At 45.9% G+C, this 16532-nt stretch overlaps 2 long non-coding RNA genes across 3 annotated transcripts; one reads left to right on the top strand and one right to left on the bottom strand.

The window, feature by feature from the left end:
• Positions 1-1554: 1554 nt before the first annotated feature.
• On the bottom strand, positions 1555-7943 carry LOC132660897 (uncharacterized). Its single transcript, XR_009601952.2, has 3 exons — positions 7866-7943; positions 6287-6346; positions 1555-3117 (listed from the first exon to the last, which is right to left on the bottom strand). It is a non-coding gene; the product is annotated as an uncharacterized LOC132660897 (long non-coding RNA).
• Positions 3220-16152, top strand: LOC132660896 (uncharacterized). Of its 2 annotated transcripts, XR_013550028.1 has the most exons (5): positions 3222-4874; positions 7922-8085; positions 8181-8571; positions 14012-14154; positions 15370-16152. It is a non-coding gene; the product is annotated as an uncharacterized LOC132660896 (long non-coding RNA). The 2 variants fall into 2 exon arrangements; XR_014135322.1 differs by having other exon boundaries at positions 3220-4874; positions 7922-8571.
• The last annotated feature ends 380 nt before the right edge of the window (positions 16153-16532 follow it).

Genomic DNA, 16532 nt, shown 5'->3' with positions numbered 1-16532 from the left:
GAGCAGGTGAAATGGCTGCCCAGGTAGGCACATGAGGCTGGTGAGAACAGACAAACTAAGAGGTTAAGGAAGATTCTAGAATGGGAGAAGACTTGGGTAATTACGGGGGAGGGAGTGGGAGGTAGAAGAGGGCAGAGTTGTGCTCGCAGAATGGCAGTCAGCTTGGGGGGGTTGCTCATGGTTCAAACACAGTGGACAGAGTTTTGTCATATCATGTGAGGTCTGAGTCGGACTGAACAGTGGTCAAATACAACATGGAGAGTTAGGTTAAGGATGTTTTGCAGCTTCCAGTGGTCCATGTTTCAACAGCAAGGTTCTGAAAAGTGGAAGTCCTGGCTTGCGGACCCTTCTTGTCTGCTATGGAGGGGCATATCCCCTTTATAAGGATGGATATATGAGGCCTTGCATCCTTCCCTAAAATGATTATGCTCTGGTGGAGCTGGAACCTGGGTGTCCTAATTCCCAATTCAGGGCTTTCCACAACCTGCTCACGTTAGCAAGTGCGTGGTGGTGAGGGCACCGGTGTCCTCCTTCCACAGAGGACATGGGTTAAGAGTCATTTTCCCAACACCTCACCAGGATGTAGCCTTGCAGCCTGTGGATTAGCAGGACCCGGTGACCAGAAGGAGGCAGCTGAGGGTACAGGCCACATGATAGGGTTCCCTCTTAGACTCTCCCATTCTAGGGTCCTGGAACTAAGGCCACAAATCATCCCTACGTGCTTGGAGAAGAATGGGAAGTAACTGGAATGACATATGTCAGAATGTCATTGGCCTTGCCAATTTTTTTTTAAAGTTTATTTACTTATTTTGAGACAGAGAGAGCAAGCGAGCCGGTGAGGGAGGGGCAGAGAGAGAGAGAGAGAGAGGGAGGGAGGGAGGGAGAATCCCAAGCAGTCTCCATCCACACTGTCAGCACAGAGCACCATGCAGGGCTCCTTCCCACCAACTATGAGATCACGACCTGAGCGGAAATCAAGAGTTGGGCACTTAACCAACAGAGTCACCCACGTGCCTCTGGCCTTGCCCATTTTCTGCCTGATCTCTGCTTGGGTGATTTACTTTCTTTTTTCTTTAAATGCTTATTTATTCTTGAGAGAGAGAGAGACAGAGACAGAGTGCAAGCAGGGGAGGGCAGAGAGAGAGGGAGACACAGGATCCTAGTAGGCTCCAGGCTCTGAGCTGTCAGCGCAGAACCTGACGTGGGGCTCAAACTCACAAACCATGAATCATGACCTGAGCCAAAGTCGGGTGCTTAACCGACTGAGCCACCCACGCGTCCCTGCTCAGGTGATTCTCTAAACCATTCTTAAAGATATTCATAGATTCCAGTTACCCTTGCAACAGGCAGTCATGCCCCACACCTAGCACAGAGCCCGGCACCAAGTAGGCACTCAGGCGTTTGCTGAGTGCTCATAAATCGTCCTACCCAGAGGCTCTTATACTCTCATGCCCTGCCACACGTGTGTTCCTTACAGTGTGCTTGGCTGTTGGTTTCTGTGCCCTCGTCTGGGGTGAGGCGCACTGCGAGTACTTTGTTACCAATCATACGGCATCAAGTCCGAGAAGCTTTTATTTGAGAAAGAAGATCTGAAAGAGAGCTTAGCTTATCATAATGTCTCTTGCACCGCACCCGGCATTTCCGTTTGCTTTTAGCGGGAAAGCGATGGGCAGAGTCACAGCAGGATTGCAGGGCCTGGTGCACGACCTCTGTAGAGGCAGTGGGGGCTGTCTGGGGTATGTAGCTTTTGTCCAAGTGTCCTGACTTAGTCAGGGGGCGGGGGTGGAAACAAGCATGAGCCTTGCCGCTGAAACATTCATTCCTCAACGTGGGGTGGATGGCCAGCTCTTCAGCTTTCTCCTTGCCAGGCCGGATATGCACAGATCCGCCCAGGGGACTGGATGTTTAGCACACTCCTGAAGAACATTTTAATTGTCTGAGTGGGTCTCTGAGGACCTGCCCCCATTAGCATGAGAGTGATTCCTGAAAGTTGCCCAAACATAGCCGTGTCCTAACAACAGGGCGCCGGTGACCTCTGAACCACGTCTCTCTCCATAGCCTTGGCTATTTCAAAGAGATCATTAACAAGGTGGAATTGGGTGCCCCCAGGGTCACAGCACAATATACATTGTTACTGTCTTTTAATGGACTTTCCCCAGACACGGTGATTCTTAAACTGCAGCGTCGGCAGCTGCTAACGCCAGGCTGAGCCACGCTGTCTGCAAGGAGAGAGCAGGCCTGCCAGTCCTGCCAGAGCAGATCTGAGCTTGGGCAGATGGATCGGGCTGAGAGAAAGGAGGAGGGGACGTGGGCTTAAGGGGAGGGGGCACCAGCGGAGAAGCCTGGCAGCCCTCGGAGGTCTTTGTTATTGATTTAGCGTGAGGACTCAAAGTGGCAGGCAGGCAGGTGGCAGGGGCTGGCGGGCGGGGAAGACAGGTGTAGGCGGTCGTGGGCAGTGATTAGCCGGGGTGTTCCAGATGTGGCTGGGGGTGTCAGCTGGTGGTGACTAACGTGGGTGCTTCTGAGGGGCGTGGCGTCAGATGGTGGTTTCAGAATGCAGATGCGAGAGTTCTGAGCCCCCCCCCCCCCCGCTGCTTCCACACTGCTTCACACGAGTTCTACTCTCCCGAGCATGCGCGTTCAACTTCGTCTTTACTTCCGCGTGGCGACTACCCCCTTCCCTACATTCGTCTCTAGGCCAAGGGCAGGAATATGCAGATTACTCTCCCCCCGCCTTCAGCCTTCAGCCTTCACCCAATTTTGGAGATGATCACACGGACCGAGTGCCCTCGATCGTGTACGAGCAAGTACAATCAAGTACGATCATGCGCGTTCACGTGAGAAACATACCTGGTGGCAGAGGACGTTCATAGTCCACGGTCTTCTTTGCCTGCTTCCTTTTTGAAAACCTGCCTACGATTTTTATAAAAAGATTTTTATCGAAGTAGAATATACACAAAAAGTAAACATAGTAGTACCACTCCCACTGGATCAAGAAACTGATAATTCACAGCACTCCAAAAGCTTTTCTTAGTCTGTTCCAGTCACACTAACTCTGTTCCGGCCTTCTTCTCCAAAAGTGGCCACTTGCCTTCAATCACCACAGATTCGTTTTGGCTGTTTTGGAATTAAAAATTTTTTTTTTTAAACATTTATTTATTTTTGATAAGAGAGAGAGCATGAGCAGGGGAGGAGAGAGAAAGAGGGAGACACAGAATCCGAAACAGGCTCTGGGCCCTGAGCTGTCAGCACAGAGCTCGACGCGGGACTTGAACTCACGGACCGTGACATCATGACCTGAGCTGAAGTCAGACGCTCAACTGACTGAGCCACCCAGGCGCCCCATGTTTCGGAATTTTATATGAATGGACCCAGACACAATGCATTATGGTCTAGCCAGCTCTTTTTGCTCAATGTTTGTATGCAATGGTTGTTCTTTTTCATTGCTGTATACTATTCCACCATCTGAGTCATTCACAATTATCTGTTCCACTATTAAGAAACATTTGGATTATTTATGGATTTGGCTTACGATGAATAATGATGTCCTAATCATTTTAACAGGTATTTTGTTCTATATATGCATCCATTTCTCTATATTTGGGAATGGAGTTGTTAGAATCATAGGGTATGGGTATGCTCAGCTGTAGTAAGCACTGTTTAGTAGAAAGGATTTTGCAAAACCATGTACCATGCCTTGGCCTTGATGTTATGGCACCAGCCCCCTTCCACACCACAGGGGCCCAGGAACTCACCACAAACCAGTCATCACCCACAGCCTCCTGTCTCAGGCATCTTGTTGGACCACTCAGCCTCTTACCCACTTTGACATGTGGCTCTCCCTATTCATCTACTCTTGCGTACTGACCCTTATGAACTCTGGCTCCCTATGACCATTTCAGGCCTTCCTTGCTTCAATGACCCCTTTGTATCTGCTTCTGTGACTCACCGACCAATTAAACTCTTGACTACACTCCATCCCCAATCACAGAGTTCTGGTGTGGCCTCCACAGAGCTCATTCAGGCCAGCCCCAGCTCCTGGCCTGTGTGTTAAGAGTGGGTAGAGAGATCGGAAGTAGAGCTTTGCCATCCCAAGAAGAGAAGCAAGTGAACTGTAAGACAGGCAGATCAATGAAATCGGCTTTTTTCATTATTAATGGGCCCAATTTGTCCTGGGTTAGTGGCTATTTACAAAATTTCAAGATGCCCAGCCCTTTGAACTTCCCTGTGTCCCGACCAGACTTCCTTGCTATGGTGAATGTGTGTGCGTGTGCACGCGTGCGTGTGTGCATGGGCATGTGTGTGATGTGTCTCTTTCTCCCAGCGTCTGTGACTTGCATGTCTGCAAGCAAGTGCTTGCACCCAGAAGGAGGGTGTGATGAAACGCTGTCACGTGGCTAGCCGCGGGCAGTGAGTCAACGAGCTCCCCCACAGCCACCTCACTGGAGTGGAGGGAACAGGAACCACCACACTTGGCAACTTGGGCTGTGTCCACATGGTTGGAAACAATCTGTGAAGTGAGTCAGATCCATTGAGAAAACAATTAAGTCAGTGGGAAAAGAAAATCGGTAGGCCGGGTTATTTGGCATGGTGAAAGAAAGCAGCCCATTGTTTGTTCACATTTGTCCCTTTCCAGCTGGTCATTGTGACACTAGCTGATGCTGGGCTTGCCTACACAAGTGCTTTTAACAGTTTGACCCAGACTCTGTCTACACAGCTCTAAAACCGTCCAGCGAGCTTGTCCAGAGTCAAAGAATCAACTATCTGCCTCACTAGTAATTCTGTCCTCAGGACGGTTTTATGGGGATCCCACTGGAAATGATGGCAGACATTTTGGGGCAAGATAGGACTTTGGGGCTGCTCCACCACTTCTGGTGAGTTCCATGTCTGAGGACTGAGTAGCTTCAGGCAGCTCTAGATAATATCTGGCCACTGGTATGGGAGGCAGGGATAGGGGTCAGATGAAGTTCAAAACTGTGAAATCCAGAGATAATCCCCCCAAATCATGCTGACCACCTGTTTTGTTTTCGCTTAGGATTGTTGGGTGAGTGACCCCAGAAGAGACAAACTTCTAATTCCAGCCTCTTGGAGATCATTATCCCAACTCCCGGATTTTTTTTAAGCTTTATTTTTTTTAATGTTTATTTCTTTATTTTGAGAAAGAGAGGGTGCATGCAAGTGGGGGAGAAGGGCAGAGAGAGAGAGAGGGAGAGACAGAATCCCAAGCAGGCTCCATGCTCAGTGCATAGCCTGACACGGGGCTCGATCCCACGACCGCGAGACCATGACCTGAACCGAAATCACGAGTCGGACGCTTAACTGACTGACCCACCCGGGCGCCCCCCAACTCCCAGATCTTAAAGGGGAGAAAAGGGAGGCCCAGGGAGATAGAGAGACATACACAGGGCTACACAGGTAAAAAGTGAGTGTTCACTTGGCTAAATTTAATTGCACCTGGTTGTCTCCAGTTAAGGTGCTAATGAACCAGGAGACGCAGATACAACATAGCAACCTGTAATGGACATGTTGAAAAGGAATGGGTTATGAAGTAGAATTCTCTCTTAAGAACTAGGGAGCTTCTCTGAGTCCTTTTTTGGGCACCTTTCCTGTATCCAGCTGCTAGTTACCTGCAAGAACTCTCATCAATCTCCAAAGAACAGCGGTGTCCAAAAGTTGGGGAATGTGTATGATGTGGCTTTGGCTGGAGCATATTTATGACCTGGAGTGTGCTCTAATTGTGCAGATATTCCCATAAATGTTATTTTATTAAGTTGAGCTACAGTAAATCTGTCATCTCCATAAGTAACACCACAGTGAATCTGTAGGTAAGCTCAGAATACTGCCGTGAGCCATGCTGGGCTATTAGCTTCAGTCCAATGTTGTTATCTGCGCAGTTATAGCATCTCAGGGGCAAAACTCAGGCACTGCGTTTACAAGATTTGGTTCCTCATGCATGCCCTTGGCTCCCAAAGACAACAGAAATGGCTACAAAAGACGGAGGCGAGAAAACCAGAGAATGCTGAATGTTTGCTTCCTCTAGCCCGTTTGGAAACAGCTCAGGGCAACAGAGAGTGCTGGAACAGGGAATTCAGCGTCTTGGGTTCTATTGTTACTCTTATGAACTTCTCAACCTAAGGAAGATCCGTGGGTGTGACGGGTCTCACAGCTGCCATCTTGGAAATGGCGGCACGGTAGGCATGCCTCTCCATGGTAAATACCGCAGTCCTGGAAGCCAAGTTGTTGAGATCTCAGGGTGAAAGCAATAATAATTAAGTGTATCTATTACCTGGTCTGATATCCTCTGACCACCACCTGGAGAGGGTCCATAATCCACTATCTCCTTCCCCTGGGGAAAGAAAGGAAAGGAGATTAATGATGTCTCTTCCTCCAGGGAAATTTATGACACGTTGATATCCAGGCACTTTGTTCATGAATCTGGATGACTCATGTCTACTTGTGGTGTAGAAGCCAGACTATTGTAAACATAGCATTCCTGAGTATATTAGGAATTTTCCAGAGCTGACAACATTCAAGAACAATCAGGTTCAGCCCTAGTCCTTGCCCCTCAAAACTGATCGCGGGCTCCCAGTTGTGAGGCAGTACAGTGTGTTCAGAGGAAGCAGTCTTTGAAGGGACAAAATTGGGAGGCATTTGCTTTAGCGCTCTGGATTGAATTAGTTGTTATTCATTACAGGAAATCACATTTCATAGTTCCTAAGAAATAAGGCAAACGTTTTTAAGATTTGATTCCATATCCAATAGAATCTCTCTCCACAGCCTTTTCAGAGCATCACTGTAAAGTCCCCCCAGCCCCTGCCATTTTTTTTTTATTAACCTGAGAAGAAAATGAACTGAGTTTGGAGAAGGATGTTAGGCGGACACAAGGGAGGGTTTACAGACCCAGGGAAAATGCACTTGAAGAAAAAATGCCACAAACCGGGGTCAGCAGACATTAAATTATAGACATGCCCATGGTTTGTCCAGATTGGTTAGAACATGTTTCTTTTCAGCAATAAAAAACAAGAGCCATTAACAAGCAAAGATGTTAGATGGAATTAAGTGGCGTTCAAACGATGAAAGGGGAATTTAAGGAGCTAACCTTACACTGCCCAGGCAGTTTACCCAGTCAATTAAAACACAAGACTGTCTTTCCCACCGTCCTGCCATCAACGGGAGAAAGTGACTCTGATAGGCCACAAGGCTTGGCTGCCATATACCCTCACGCAGCCGTCCTTCCCAGAGCCTCCTGACGGCTTCAGGTGACTAAATGGCCAGCTAAGCACAACACATTTCGATTGAGAATCTTGTGTCTCGTGGTGGTTCCCTGATGCCTCCCTGATGCAAGGCACTGTCGTAGATCACCGCCATCCTACAGGCACGCCACCCAGAGAGCAACCATAGGATTGTCAACAGAACGATTCACACACCGGCGTCAGCAGCTAAACGCAGCGCAGTTCGTGACCCCAAGCACGACACCAAGATTCTAAATGGGATGTTGCAGCAGCAAAGATTCTAAAACACAACTGTGTCACTGGGGCATTCAGAGGGTGTCACGACCTGTAACTGACAGGCACACCTGCCCTGGTTTCCCCCTGGGCACAGCATTCTTGCATTCCCCTGGGCCTCCTGTTGCATTGCGGCTGCTTATTTGCATCCGCAAGCAGGGAGCAGGTATCCTGCAGAAATAGTCCGGGAGTGGTGTCTGATTCCCATAGGCCTTTGCAGCCAGCTCTAACGGAATGATTTCCAATATTCAGTTTCTGAGAATTCTAACCATGATAGGCAGACCATGGCAGATCTTAATGACAATAATATCATCTCACATTTTCATGGCATTTAACAGTTTACAAAGTGCTTTCACTTACATTATCACATTTAATCCCGGTGAGGTCGATACTCTCTTCTTTTTTTCTATTGGCAGCTTGGTGTAGTGGAAAGAGTGCTGGACCCAGGCAGACGTAAGTTCAAATCCCGGCAATGACCACCCACCAGCTGTCCAACCACAGACGATGTGCTCCCATTCTTCCAGTGTCCTTTTTTTGTACCTGTAAGATGGGGAATCATTTCTACTACCTGTAAGATGAGGTATGCGGTAAGAATTTAACAGCCTATATAAAAACACAGTGTAGGTCCTGATGCATAGAAGCACCGGATAATCGTTACTTTCTATCCACTTACAGAAGAAAACGAAGCTGGAGAGGTTAAGGGAATTGCTCAAAGTAACAGCTAGTAAACGGCAGAACTGAGACTTCATTTATTTTACAAACATTATTGAACACCTACTATATGCCAGTGCCTCAGGCATAGGAAAGTGGATAAGTCCTAATTCTAGTTCTCGAAATGTTCACAGTAGAGTGCCAGAGCCTGAAACGCAAATAATCAATTACAGTCTAGTGTGATGTGAAAAGCAAGACGTATTTAGGGAATGTCCTAAAGCCAGGGGTGAGCCCAGGTATCGACACAGGAAGTGAGTCTTAAGAAGAGGACCCTTCAGAGGAAGCAGCCACGGAGTTCAAGCTGGAATATACATCGCAGGCGGACGCTGCAGCCAAGAAGGGATTCGAGGGACAGGTGAGAGGGAGAGAGGAGGAAGCAAGGGTGGGCAGAGTCAAAGGGGCTCACAGGGGATGCTGCAAGGTGATCCCCTTCATCCAGTCCACGCTGGAGCGAACCCATGGGATGACTTCACATAAGGACCCAAGGTGGTCAGATTTGCATTTTTGAGATCGGGGCAGCAATGTGGAAGATCGACTGCAGGAAGGAGATAATGGAAGCAGTAGTTCAATGAGAGATAATGAGGCTGTGAACTAAGAAAGTGGCAGAGCAGACAATTTTGAGAGGTGTAGCAGAGTCAGAATTGACAGGGAGAGGCCATTGATTTGATGTCGAGGCATGAGAGAAAGAGGAGTCAGGAAGAACTCCCAGGTTATTAGCTTGGATGGCCGGGTGAATAGGTGTCCCCCCTGCCCCGACACAGCGGGGAGTGGGCTTGAAGGGTCAATAATGAGTTCATTTGGACTTGCTTGTTCTGGGAGACCTGGGGACATCTAGAAGCAGGTGTGCAGGAGAGGGCTGTGAGTCGGCCTTGGGAGAGAACGGGGGTGCTGTGCTCTGATCTGGGGGTCCCTGGCTTTTAGATGGTGGTTGAAGTTGGACGTAGGCTAAGACCACAGAGCAGGAAGAAAAGAGGGTCATGGAGAGCTCTAGGGAGCACCAACATTCAGGTGCTAGAATAAGGACTGTCAGAGACGCGGAAGTCCCAGGAGAAAGAGGGGCTTAAGACTCCAAGGGAGACAAACATTTTGTGATGGCGCAAGCAGACGGAGGTGTCAAAATCTACCCGGGGTCAAAGAAGATGGAAACTGAAACATGCCTATCACATTCGGAAATTAGAAGGTCACTTTGGCGACTTATTTTAAGATGTAGTTAAGAGAAGAACTTTTCCACTTTGGTTGTTGCTGTTGTTACTATGATCCAGAGTAAGAAAAATGTGTTATATTATGACCTGGGACAAAAGTTTCATGACCAATACTCGCTCTCTGATATTTCAGACTTTTCTATTCTATTCTATTCTATTCTATTCCATTCCATTCCATTCCATCCTGTCCCATCCCATATGGATGCTCCTTAGTATGCACTAAATTTGCTTTATGGCCAAATAGTGGGCTGCAAGCTGCAGTTTTAAAAAGCATCGGTTTAGATAGATATAATTTTCCTAGAAGAAGAGAAATGTAGGATAAAGGAAAGAACACTGGATTTTGAGTGGAGATACCTGATTCATGGCATGACTCAGCTACTTATTGCCTGTGTGACCTTAGATGTGCCCATTAACCTCTATGTGTCTCTTTCATTATCTGTAAAATTCAGATAATACATTAGCTGTAAAGGGATATTCTGGGGGATCAAAGAAGATAAAATATATGAATGCAAAGAGAGTATGTCTAGAATGGTCTTGGAAAAACTACGACTTTTTAGTCACATTCAAAGAAAGAGCAGAATAATGTCTTATGTGTCCCAGTTGGTTCTAGCTCTCTAACCTGAATCCTGGAGCCATACCACTGCAAAACACACCAAGAACCAGAATGGAACAAAAAAAAAATCAGGCAAAATTGGTGGTGTTGCTACATTTATAAAATACTCTTGTTCTAATACTATTGTAGCCATCTTAGTTTCCTGATTTATATCCAGAATCTAATAGAGGACTTCCCTTAATAAAAGAAGAGCCAATACAGGCAGTTTTTTTTAATGTTTATTTTTGAAAGAGAGAGAGAGAAAGACAGAGGGAGACAGAGAATCCATCCAAAGCAGGCTCTGCACTGACAGCAGAGAGCCCAATGCGGTGCTCAGACTCATGAACCATGAGATCATGACCTGAGCCGTGGTCAGATGCTTAACTGACTGAGTCACCCAGGTGCCTCTACAGGCAAGTTTCCTCACCACTGTGTGAAATGACAGCAGAAAATACTGCAGGCAAACACAGAAAGATGGGATCCCAGTGGCACCTGGGTCCCAGTTGGTTGAGCGTCCAACTCTTGGTTTTGGCTCATGTCATAATCTCACAGTTCATGGGACCACACCCTGCACTGGGCTCCTTGCTGGCAGTGCAGAGCCTGCTTGGGATTCTCTCTCTGCCCCTACCCTGGCACACATTCTCTCTCTCTCTCTCTCTTTCTCTCTCTCTCAAAATGAAAAAATAAACTACAAAAAAAAAAAAAAAAAAAAAAAGAGAGATCCTTTAATATAGACAATAATCTTTACGAATTCCAGTAGACCAGCTGGTATCACTGTATTAAGGCATAATACAGTAATTGATTTTTATGATTCACTCAACAAACTGCTACATTTTAATACCTAACATATGCGTTGACTTAGGTGTAAGGAAGACAAAGATGACCAAGGCATCATTTCTAACCTCTAAAAATGTGCAAACAGGTGGCTGAGCAGACACATAAATGGATAATTCCAATTAAATGGTACAACTAAAAGAGATATGCATTTGAGTATAATAACATATGAACATACCATGAGAGAAAAAAAGAGCAGCCAGCCCAATCTGGAGTTCAGGGAATGCTTCCTGAAGGTCACCTTGCCCAAGACAAGTCTTGGTGTAAGCATTAACAAAGGAAGCTGGGAAAGACATTTCAGAAAGGCAGAATAGTCTAAGAATGCCACAAAAGTATGAGAACCTGTATAGTGTATACACTATCTCTCAAGCATAAAAAGGCAAGAACAAGCTAGACAACAGAGGTAGGTATGGTCGCCATCTTGGAGAGACTTCCCTACCAAGTTAAGGTGCTTAGAGTACATTGCATTGGACATGGAAGCCATTAATGGGGACCAATCACTCTGGAAGCCTTATGGAGAGGAAGTTAAGAGTAGGTCAGGGACATATTTGGCGATAATTGCAGTGATCCAGGAGAGACATGTTGAGGGCCTGAGGAGCAGTAATAGAGAAGGAAGAGAGGAGTTAGATTTGAGAAATATTTTGGATGCTGAGATTAGATGTGGGGGGTTGAGATCATATGACACTCTACTTCAGAGACCAAAAATGAGTAATACTGACCTATACTGCCCAACAACATTGTCATCCTCAAGTTCGGGGTCCAGTGTGGAAAAATTAAGACAAGTCTGTTGTAAGCACTTGTAACACAAGGTTGAAGATGCTAAGTGTTGAAACAGAGGTGTAGACACCTGGCTGTGGGAGTCAGAGGAAAGAGGCATAAATTCCAGTTGAGTTATCCAGACAAGGCTTCATGGAAGAAGTGGCCTTCAAAGTGGGCTTTGAAAGATATAAAAGATTTCACCATGAGTTCATAAGAGGAGAGGGCATTTCTGGTGGAGGAAGCATCCTGAGCAGTCATTGGGACAGGGAATGGTGTAGTCTAGGGACAATACCACAGGCTCTGGAGTTACACAAGCCTGGGCTCAAACAGCTCTGTCATATTCTAGGCAGAGAGTTAGGGGTAAGTTACTTTGCTCCTCTGAGCCTCTGTTCCTCATTTGTAAAATAGTTATAATTATCATTTATCTTATGGTTCCTCTATTTAATGAAATAATGTATTTAACTGTGTTTGACTCAAAGCAAGCCATCAGCACAGTTAACTGCTATCCTCTTATCATGGCAGAGCAACAGGGAGCGGGGGCTGAGGCAGGGTGTGTTACAGAATGCATATGGTGCAGAACAAAATGGAGAGGGAAAGTGGGTCAGAGAGCCTGGGAGAGACTGTGCAAGGCCTTGAGTGCTAGACTAAGGAATTTGGACTTTACTGGGTTGGCGGTTGGGAGCCACTGAAGATTCACAAATAGGGCTGAAGAGTTGAGCTGTGTTGACTGAGATTAATAAGTACCCATACGAAAGATGGTTTGGAGGAGGAAGGGATTGAAAACATGACAATCATTTATGAAATGATTACAAGAGCTCAAATGAGAGGTAATGAAGGTCTGAATTTGTGTAGTGTCAATAAGAATGGGGAAGAGATATTAAACATGGGGGAATTTGTTGAGGTAAACTAAGAGGAAATATCAAATACCCAAATTTCCAATCAAGGTTACTGGAAGGAGCACCAACAAATATTGGGACAGGAGTTGTGAGAGTCAGGAAATAGACAAAATGGTGGCCTTTTTGAAAAACTGAAAAGTTTTGGGGGTTGCTAATGATCTCAATATTCCTTCTCCGCCATGCTATATAGATGGCTACCCGGCTAAAGACTTCATTTCCCAGTCTCCCTTGCAACAGGTGTTGCCATGTGATTAGGTTCTGACCAATGGGATGTAAGCAGAATGATATGTGCCACTTCCAGATCATTCCCTTAAAAAGAGTCACTTGTTTTCCATTCTTCTTTCCCTTTCCTAAAGGTCTATATAGGAATGGAGTAGTGAGCCATGCAGGCGAGGGCAACCTCCAAAGCATTAGGATTAGAACAACAAGGGGCCCCAGCAGAGCTGTGCCTCTTACCCAGACCTCTACCAGCTCAGATTTTCACATAAAAGGGAAACACAGCTTAAACAGTCCTCTAATAAAGAGACAATGAGTTTGGTGTATAGTAGAAGGCAGAGGTGGCCAGGAGAGGTCAAGCCTGAACAGTAGGTATAGAGATGGATCCAGGGTGTAGACAGGGATTTAAGAGTCATGTGAGTCATGATGATGCTTGAAGCCATGTAGTGAGTGAGATTGCTCAGGGAAGCACTGGAGAGAGAGGAGAGGTGAGGACCACAGGGCACCCGGACAGCTTGTTTGCTCAGGTGGGAGGGAAGGAAGAGGAGCAGGGACTGAAACTGAAATGGAGGCAGGTGCACAGTGGCGATGAGCTGAGAAGGAGGAAGAAGAGACAGAAGAGAATAATGGCAGGGTCATCGGGAGAAATTTTTTTCCTTGATGAAGAGTGGCCAACAATGTCAAAATCTGCAGAGGACAAGGGAGGTAAGAACTGAGAAAAGGCCACAAAATTAACGGAGATTAGAGTATACTTAGGACAGGAAGCAATCAAGAAGAAGTCAAATTATGTTCAAAATAATGTGCTTAAGAAGCCTGGGAATTTATTATTTTTTATTATTTATTTTTTATTTATTATAATTTATTATTTATAGTAAAGTGCAAAGAGTTCAATCAATCTAAAATTATTTTTTAAAAAGTGTAAGGCAAATAATATATGTAGAAACATCTCCCTCTGGGAGGTAGAGCTTAATCCTCCCTGTCCCTCAGTATGGGCTGGACTTAGTGAGTTGGCTTCTACAGAATAGGATGCAGAGAGGGGAAAAAATAGTAACTTTAGAGTGGAGAAACCTGGCGAATACCTCCCACCTTACCCAAATGGTCAAGGTCAACTACATCAGTGATAAGTCACATGGATATAATGCGCCCTTGTGTGATGTGTTGAGAAGGGCAATTCAGCTCTGTGGTGGTCTTTCCCAAAACCCATAACCTCAGCCTAGAATTGAGGAAAACATCAGACAAACTCAAATTGAGAGACGTTCTACAAAATACCTGACCAGTATCTTCAAAACTGTCTAGGCCATGAACAACAAGGAAAGACTGAAAAAGTGACACAGACCAGCAGCTATGGAGACTTGATGATCAAACGTTATGTGGATCGTGGACGGGATTCTGGAACAGAAAAAGAAAGGGTATTACTGAAATCTAAATAAAGTCTGGAGGTTAGTTAACAGTATCGTACCAACATTACCTTCATAGTTTTGATAAATATGCTTTGTTTTTTGAAGGAGTAAGGCACGGGCAGAGCTAGGTCCTTACTAGGACTAAGTAAGTTTGCAATAGGAAGTATCTGGTCTCCCACTGCCCCACCCCCCACCCAAGAAAAACTTTCCGTTAGTCCATTATTACAGTACAATGGAATGTTCAATTTCACACTGCGTGTGACATTCCATGCCAGCTAGAATAGTTAATGCAACTTTACATTTATGACTCTGCTTGGGTGTGAATTATTGTGTTTATGAAAATCTCCATATTAATGTCTGATTGTAAATCATTCTGCCGGCTCCTTTATTAATAGCTCAATTCCCACTACTCACTGCTGCAAGCCATTCAAATTACGGCAACCGTACAGGAAACGGGCTGCTTCCCATTTGTTTCCCATCTAAATTTAACCATCTTGGGCTTTGCTTTAAAGCCACTGTTCCTCAGAATTGTTCAAGCCAGACATGTTTGACTGTGTTCATTGGTGAAGTTAAGGCAGCGTGTCTGAGGGGTAGTTTATTACTCTCTGTGTCTGGATTTCCTGCTCTTCAGAAGTGATCTGGGCACAGATCCTGGTGGTGTTGGTTCAAACCCTGGCTGTGTTACTAACTGGCTGTGCGATCTCAGCAAGCTATTTAGTCTTTCTGGGTCCCGGTTTCCTCATCTAAAGTGGAAATCATAACACATCATTTTTATTTGTTTATTTTTTTAATGTTTATTCATATTTTGAGGGGGGAGAGGGGCAGAGAGAGAGAGAGAGAGAGAGAGAGACCCAGAAACTGAAACAGGCTCCAGGCTCTGAGCCGTCAGCACAGAGCCTGATGCGGGGCTCAAACCCTTGAATCATGGGATCATGACCCAAGCCAAAGTCGGATGCTCAACCAACTGAGCCACCCAGGCACGCCAATCTGAGCTATTGTTTTTAGAGTTGGTATGAAAATTGAGCGTGATGTTGTTAGGAAAACTGGTGGTGTAGTTGTGGCAGGTAGGAAGCTCTTGGTGGTCTTTTTGTGATGGGAATTATACTAACAATAATGATAGTATTAATGGTGGGTATAGCTGAAAGAATTTACGACTGGCATCCAGAAGGTCTGGGTATAGTTCCAGTTTGTCTATAAACTAGAGTTGTGATCTTGGAAAAGTCACTTTATATCTCTGGCTCTCTGTTTCCCCAGGTGTAAAATGAAGCAGCTGCCTTTCTTAAGCATCTCTCTTCCCCAGGCTAGTATTCCAGGCTCTACGTGTGCAACAGTCACCCCTAAAAGGTGTGCCCACCTTCATTCCTTTTTTCCATCCCTTCCCCAACCACCGCCGGCTCCTCGGGTCAGACGGCTCAACTGGAGGCTACAGAATATTCAGGAAGGGGCCAGCCTTGGCTTTGCATTTTCAGGCTTCCTCACACGACAGCTCAAATCAGACCCCCTACCCCAGCCCCCTTACCGGCAGGAGGGGAAATATGAAATCTCAGCAGGCAAGGAGGTTTTTTATGCTTCTGTAAATCATTAAAGTGGCCAATATTTCCCTTTGCTGCACTTCTCCCACCTCACAATATTTTTTTTTCCTGCAGTGAAATCCATTCGCCCAGCCTGGAAATGTGGTCACTTTATAGAAAATCTTTAGCTTGTACCAGCACAAATGGATGGGTCTTATTTCCTGTCTACAGTTCATGGTGTTGCAAAGGCATTGCCAAAAACTATTGACTGAGACATAAAAGCAAGAAATGGATGGAAATGAACGTGGGCACGTTCGCGTGTACATTTACAAACACACAGAGCCGAACATGATCAAGTCTACACTTAAAGGAAGAGATTCCCTGAAGGGACATCCTAATTCATAACTCAGCCCCCTACCCTGCCCATGTTCAGAATCTATCTCACGCTCTGGAGGAGGGAGAAGAGGGTAGGACCAGGCAATGTGGTTTAGATACTGGGGAAGGAACTCGGTCCCCAGTAAGTCTCCCTGATCCCTGTGCCATGATGCTGGAAATAACACCCTTAACGATCCATCCATCTTGTAATTTCAGAAGTAGAGAAAAACATTCAGAATCCTCTGCGATTCTTTTTTTACTAAAATGATACTTCCTAAAAACGACTGCACCTTGCCTTTTAAGAACGAGCTTTGGGGTACGTGTAATGCCATATATGATTTTCACAGATTTCTGAGGGAACTGTTAGCACCCCCATTTTACTGATGATGAAGCTGGGGTCCTCAAGGATGAGGTGAGGCATTCGACATCACCCAGTTAGGAAATGGGGCAGTGGGGACCCCAGCACACTCTCTTGAATTCAGTCCCAATGTTCTTTCCACTCGGCCACATTGCCACCTGGCAGTACCCTGA

Source organism: Panthera onca, chromosome D1 (genome assembly GCF_046562875.1).
Source record: "Panthera onca isolate mPanOnc1 chromosome D1, mPanOnc1 haplotype 2, whole genome shotgun sequence".
NCBI classification, from domain to species: domain Eukaryota; kingdom Metazoa; phylum Chordata; class Mammalia; order Carnivora; family Felidae; genus Panthera; species Panthera onca.
The sequence above is the reverse complement of the archived record's forward strand: the minus strand, read 5'-3'. Positions and strand labels throughout refer to the sequence as shown.